Here is a 7,084-nt window from a genome sequence, read left to right as displayed (position 1 = left end):
CGCTCCCCTCAGCTGCGCTCGGCTCCGCGCCGCCGGCACGGCCTCGGTCGGCGCCGCGGGGCTCCCCCGGGGCCCGGCCCCGTCGCTCCCTCGGCGCGCTCCGGGCTGCCCCGGAGCAAGTCCCGCAAGCCTCGCAGCCGGGCCCGGGCCCGCTGGGCTCGCCGGGGTGGCTGCCGGCGAGAGATGGCAGCAGCAGAGGGGGCAGGGGCCGAGGCCCCGGGCCGCGTGGTGGGGCCGGGGCGTGCGGGGCTGGGCTGCGCGGGGAGGCGGCGAGCGGCGGGTCGGAGCTGCCCACACACATCACCAGCCCTGCTCGCCCGCAGACCCAGGACCAACTGTTTCACCGTGGCCTCCTACCCCTCGGTAGCAGCTCACAGCCCCGTCCCCGGACCTCCGCCCCTGGATCCTCCTCCGCACCCCTTCCCCAACACCCACTGTCCCCACAGACTGCCACCGCTGCGGCTCGTCCCCGAGCCTCCGACGGGGACACAGCTCAGCAGCTGTGGTTAGAAGTAAATTAGAAATTTCATAGTGGGGAACGCGGGACACGAAAGACTTCAGGAGGAGAAAAACTGCCAGGAACAGAGCGAATACCAAGGCAGCATTTACACTCTAGCAGCAGCAAACTAAATCCTGGCAGATGGAGATGATGGAATTGTTATTAAAATGCAGAAAAGGCAGAGGTTCTCAATAAATCTGTCTGTCCGGCATTTGGAAGGAAGCAGGATGCAGGGCTTGATGGCACGTGAGAGTGAGAGTACTTCCACGGACTGTCAGGAGCCGAGGAGAACATTCAGCAACATGTTAGCGATGGCTCTCGTTAAATCCTCAGGCCTGGAAAACATACGCTCTGCATCCCCTGAGAGGTGACCAAGGAGGGATCTAGCTCTCTGTGATGTCTTTTATTTTATTTTATTTTATTTTTTAAATGACTGCCATACTGGAGGAATTGCAGAGGTCCTTCCCTCCCGTCCCGTGCTGTCGCATCCCTCCCATCGCTCCCTTCTTGGTGAGGCAGCTGCATTGTGGCCGTGCTAGGAGTGGAAGAAGGTCTGCAGTCTGAGCACACCTATGGCTCCAGCACCTCCTCACCATTTGCTGGGGCTGTTTTTCTTCCAAATACCTTTTGGCAGGTGGGCACCTGGCACAAGGTAGGCCCGTTCTCACGTCTCGGCCCTGTGGGGCATCCTGCTTTCACCTGAGGCTTCAGCAGAGCCTGGAGGGGCATCAAGGAGGAATATCCCAGGACACAGCTGAGCCTTCAGATTTGAGCACGATGTTATCTTCCCTTTCCTAAGGGATGAGGCCAAACCGCCCAGACAGCAACACAGGGCAGCAGGGTGAATGGACCATAGCTGGGGTGAGAGCCCCCTTGGGAGACATCTTTGTGCTTGGAGAGATTTAAAGGGCAGTCAGGGGCTGACCAAGTGAACTTTCTACACCCCACAAGGCTCAGCACAGGCATGTGCTGCTCATATCTTTTCTGCAGTCGCAATGAGACACTAGCGACATCTCTCCATTCACAGCAGTGCATTTCAGGTCTGAAGAAGCAGCGACAGATTTCTGCATTCGCACTGCCAAAGCCGAGCTCCATCTGCGTCTCTCGCTGCAGCTGGTGTTGCTCCAATCCCCAACTGTTAATATCCGTCGTCTCTGATGCATGTTGGAACCCGGGCTTGATGCCTGCACCGTAGAGGCTGGCTCTGGTGCCACATCCGTGGCCCTGATGCCATTCTGCCTGCAAGTCCCCACGGCCGGGCGCATTGCCGTGACAGATGGCTGTCACGTAGCATTGCTCGTGTGGGGACTGGCAGATGGGAGAGGACCAGGGAGCACGCTTGCATGCCAGACTCAACATTTCATCTGCTTTCCCGTGCAGTCGTGGTGAGTGGCCCCCAGCGGGATGCTTGTGCTGCCCTCGGCCCACTTAGCCCCAGGGAAGGATGGCAGTGGGGCCACTGTTTGCAGCTGGGAGGAGAAAAAGCCCTGGCTGTGCAGAAATGATTTTTGGCCCGCTTACAGGCTGCATGAATGGGTGAGACAGAAGGCTGCCTGCAGTGGCCTGTATGGACCTCAGGGAAGGATGTCCACCCGCAGGAGCTCTGCTCCCAGCCTCCATCTTGCACCATCTACCTCCATCTCAGGAGGGTCCAGCTCTTCTCTGTTGTCATTGGGCTGGAGTTCACAGCATGGCCCTCTCTCCTGGGTAAACACTTCCCAGGCAGGTTGGAGCATGAGCCAGGAAGAAAAAGCCAGGCAAAGTCTTCCAGGCTCCTTCCAGCCCTGTGGAGAGCTGCCTGTGTCCTCAGCCCTCATCCGTCCTCCTTGGTGGTGTGAGGAGCTGCTTCAGCCACTCTGAGTGCTACTTGGGCTCACCCACAGCTGGGGATGGGAGCCCTTTTTGGCTCCCCAGGGCAAGAACAAGACACAGGACCCTCCCGGGAGTCAAGGAGGGCCCCGGCTGCATGGCCCCAGTAAACCTTCCCTTCCAGTTTAGTCCTGGCCTGCACGGACACAGCCCAGCATGCCCCAGGCTCCACAGCCAACAGAGGCCTGGGTTTGGTGCCCCACTCATGACTCTGGATTTTGGTGACTCAGGTGATGTCTCTGCTCCTGCATGCTCTGGAGGAGGTGCCAGAAGAAGATTCACCCACAGATGATGTGGGGGCTGAATTTGGCATTTGACACTCACTATCATGTCACTTGAGTCAGGCACTGGGTCAGCTGCTACCCCTGACACCAGTATCTCCCCTGGCTTGCAGGGAAGTGTGCAGCCCCTTGAATCTTCAGGTGCTTCTTCAGCAGCTTTGAATAAAAACCACGCAGCCTCCTCCGAGAGCTTAGAAATGCCTGTAGCATCTCCAGCCCCTTCTCTCTGTGGGAGCACCCCACACAAACCAAGATGGACCAAGAGGATGCTACAGCTGCTGGCCATGCATAGCTTTCCCTGAGGTCTGGGCACAGCAAGGGACATGAGGACTGGGAGGTGGAGACTGTGACGCTAAAAATGCTTCCAAGGAGGCAGCCAGGGAGCCACAGACTGATAAATGACACATCTGTTCTCTGCAAATGAACAAAAACTGGCATAAGGAGTAGGAAACTGGCATCGTTAGGGGACAGATGGATAAATATGACATACTGGGAAAGAGTCAGCACAGCTCTTTTAAAGGGAGTTTCTTTCTTCCAAAGCTAGTGGCTTTCATGGAAAAAGCAGTGGGCACCTGAGGGAGATCCAGCTGAGGTCATCTGCATTTCTACAAGCTGATTGTTTGATGAGAGATCAGTGGAGAAGTGACAAAATCTGTTAGTAATATTGAATTATTCTGGATACTGTGGATGAGTGCTAAGAATTGCAGGAGGACTTTTAAGAGCCTGAGCAACCTGGCAACTAAACAAGATGAAAGCCAGCGCCAGTGAAGTGACACACATGGAGAAACCAACCCTGGCCTCAGTGTCTAAAGTGATGGATTCTGAGACCAGAAGCTCTGACAGCTGTGAAAACGTACCCTCAGCAATCAGCAGAGGCCAGAACTGCAAAACTTCTCAATCAAAACTGATAGAAAAGGTTAGGAATAGGTAGAGACAACATCAGAGGTGCCACCATCCTCTGGGGCAGTCCCAGGTACCCATGCTCAAGCGCTGTGTCTGGTCCTGGTCCCCCCATCCCAAGGACACAGCAGAACAGGAAAATGTGCAGGGAAGGGTGACAGGATGAACAAAGGTTTCTGCACGTGGGGTGTGTGATGGACTGGGACTTTGGCATGGAAAAGATATGAGCAGGAGCACAGGGCAGAGAGCTACACGGCTTGGCTGAGTGGGGAGAGAGCGGTAGTCGAGAGAGAAGCATGAGGAGGAGACTGTGCACAGTGACCCTCCCTCCATGGGCTGCTGCAGATGCTATGTGGTTTAGGAACAAGACCAGACACATCCACAGAAAGAAATCCTTCAAATCCTGTGGTGGTTTCACTCGGGTGGGCGGCCAAGGTCCACCACAACCGCTCTCTCACTCCCCCTCCTCAAAGAGGAACAGCGAGAAAATACGATGAAAAGGGCTCAAGGGTTGAGATAAGGACGAGGAGATCGCGCAGTAATTATCGTGACGGGCAAAACAGGATCAGCATAGGGAGACAGTAAGATTTATTGCCTATTACTAACAAGCTAGAGAAGTGAGAAATAAAGGAAAGAAACCAAAAGTACCTTCCCCCCATCCACCCTCTTCCACCTCCTCCCGCCAAGTGGCGCAGGGGAACGGGGGAATGGGAGTTATGGTCAGTCTATTGCGCTTCTCCACCGCTCCTTCTCGGTCACTCTCATCCCCTGTGCTGTGGGGTCCCTCCCCCAGGATGCAGTCCTTGCTGAACTGATCCGGCGTGGGCTGCCCACAGGCAGCAGCTCTTCAAGAACTGCTCCAGATATGGGTCCGTACCATGGGGTCCATCCCTCAGGAGCAAACTGCTCCAGCACGGGTCCCCCACGGGCAGCAGCTCCTGCCAGGTCACCTGCTCCTGCGTGGGCTCCTCTCCACGGGCTACAGGTCCGGCCTGGAATCTGCTCTGTCAGGGGTCTTCCACAGGCCGCAGCCTCCATCGGTGCAGGTCCACCTGCTCCACCGTGGTCTCCTCCACGGGCTGCAGCATGGAACCCTGCTCCACTGTGGTACTCCATGGGCTGCAGGGGGACAGCCTGCTTCACCATGGTCCTCACCACAGGCCGCAGGGGACTTCTGCTCCGGTGCCTGGAGCACCTCCTGCCCTCCTTCTTCACTGACCTTGGCGCCTGCAAGGCTGTTCCTCACTCCTCTCACTCTCCCAGCTGCTGTGTGGCGCAGCGTGTTTTTTTTTTTTTTCCCTGTCTTAAATATGCTCTCACAGAGGCACAAAACAACATCACTTCTTGGCTCAGCTCTGGTCAGCAGTGGGGCCCTTACCAAACATGGGGCAGCTTCTAGATCCTTCTCACAGAAGCCACCCCTATGGCCCCCTGCTACCAAAACCTTGCCACGTAAACCCACTACAAATCCACAGAAAGAAAGTCTTTGTATTTAGAGTAGAGATTTTAGAATAGATATAATTTAGATAAGACTATTTAAAAGGTCCACTGACTTATTGTGTGAGGTCAAAACTGTTGTTTGCAGTACTGGAAATGTAAGATGTCTTCTTCCTTTCTCTCTCCCCTTTACCCATTCTAAATTTGCCCCCACCTCCCCCCAAACTGACATGATATATTTATAACGGGCATGTATTTCTGTCTGGTGATCTTCTGAAACTTGGAAAGAGTCCAGGAGGTCCACAGACTCAGCCTTAAGAATTGGTTGGAAACAGAAGTGCTGAGGTACTCATAGGCCAACTCCTATTCTTCCCCCTGCCATTGGAGTGGTTCCAAAGAGTGTTTATCAATACGGTGATAGGCGCTTTATATATATAAATATAAACATGTATGTATATATTGCTTTAAATTATTAAATTTAAATTATTAAGGGTGCCCAGGGAGGGCAGGGAGCAGGCTGGCACAGCAGGAATGCTCTGCACAAGGTGCTCTGCAGCCTCTGCTCGCCCCAGCGCGCTGCACTGTGTTGCACAGGGGTGGCGAGAGCCCAAACCGAGCAATTTGCTTGGAGGAGGCAATGGAGAACAGGGGCCCATGCCAAGTCCTTTATATGATGTGACATTTTTCTCCTCCCAAGCATCATTAACTAGGACATCTCTGCATCTACAAGTGATGCAGACCCAGATAAGTAAGAGTGTTTGGGCCGCTTGGTTGCTGCGTCCAGACAGGCTGGATATGCCCAAAGCATGCTCGTTTACCAAGTGGGGCAAATTCTGGCAGATATTTTTTGCAGCTCCCCAGCCTTTCTGTCAAATAAATCACTATGCAGTTGATAATGTAATTGAAACTATGCTAATTGACCAAAAGAAGAGTCGACAACTTGTTGACAGACATCTGCCAGTGAAATACATTGGTCTAGCCCCAGCGGCTCCAAGCACCTTCTCTGCCTCTGCTCTCAGCACTGACAGCCCCCTGCACATCCATGGCCATGAGCATCACAACCGCTCTTCGGTGTGATCCGTTATTTCATTAACACTTGACAAGGTGTGGAGAGCCGTGGGGAGCTTCATTTCCACAAATCCAGGCGCTGCACCCTGGAAACTGGCCAACAAGAAAGCTGGGTGACAGAGACGAGAGAAAAATGACTTCAGGACTTATGCACGGTGTGAGAATTGCCTCTCTCACCAACAAATGCCAGGTACGGGATCGAGGGAAATTTCCAAACATCCACTGTGCAAACTCTTTGGGCTTATTTTTTTTTCCCCTTTAAAATGACTGTGCATGGGCTCAAGCCCCTGAGAACTGCAGCCACATTTGGTGCTCTTGGGGATGGGGAGCCAAGCCAGAGGGCCTCTCTGCAGCTGCCTTTGGTATTTCCCCAGCAAAACCAGGCTCGTGGCAGGGAAACCTCATGCCAGATGCCGGCTTGGTGGCAACAACCATGTAATATTATGCAGATATCACGGCCTCATCCAGCTACCTGCTTTCACGCTCCCCAGCCAGGCTGACTCTTTTAGGGCTCCAAGTCACAGCACAAATTCACCCCCTTCAGCACCGGGTCCTGAGGGCCAGTGGGGAGGGCAGAGAGGAACATCTGCATCTGTGGGGCTTGGCCTTGCAAGGGCACAGCAGCCTGCAAATGGGATGAGATACCCAAATTCCTCTCCTGAACAAACAAAGGAAGCTGGGACCAGCTGGGAGAGTGCAGATCTGAGCCTGATAGCAAGCAGTAAAGTGGAATTGATTGGAGCCGCCTGCACTCATCGATCTGAGGCAGGGCAAACTAAGGAGCCAAGCATCTGCAGGTCAATCAAAGTGACGTGCTGCTTGGAGGCCAGTGCTTGGGGGCTGGCAGGGGACCTGTGAGCCCCAGGAAAGTGTTAATGGTGGGTTTGATTAATCCAGCTGCAATGGCCATGCTCACAGGACTGAGTCCTTCCCCAGACAGATGCTCTCGCTGGCTTTACATCGCCTAGGGGCTGTGAACTACCCTGGTATCCCCCCTGTATCTCTTAAAAGGGCTGTCATCAGCCAGCAG

The sequence above is a fragment of the Cygnus atratus genome, chromosome 11 (genome assembly GCF_013377495.2).
Source record: "Cygnus atratus isolate AKBS03 ecotype Queensland, Australia chromosome 11, CAtr_DNAZoo_HiC_assembly, whole genome shotgun sequence".
In the NCBI taxonomy this organism is placed as follows: domain Eukaryota; kingdom Metazoa; phylum Chordata; class Aves; order Anseriformes; family Anatidae; genus Cygnus; species Cygnus atratus.
The sequence above is the reverse complement of the archived record's forward strand: the minus strand, read 5'-3'. Positions refer to the sequence as shown.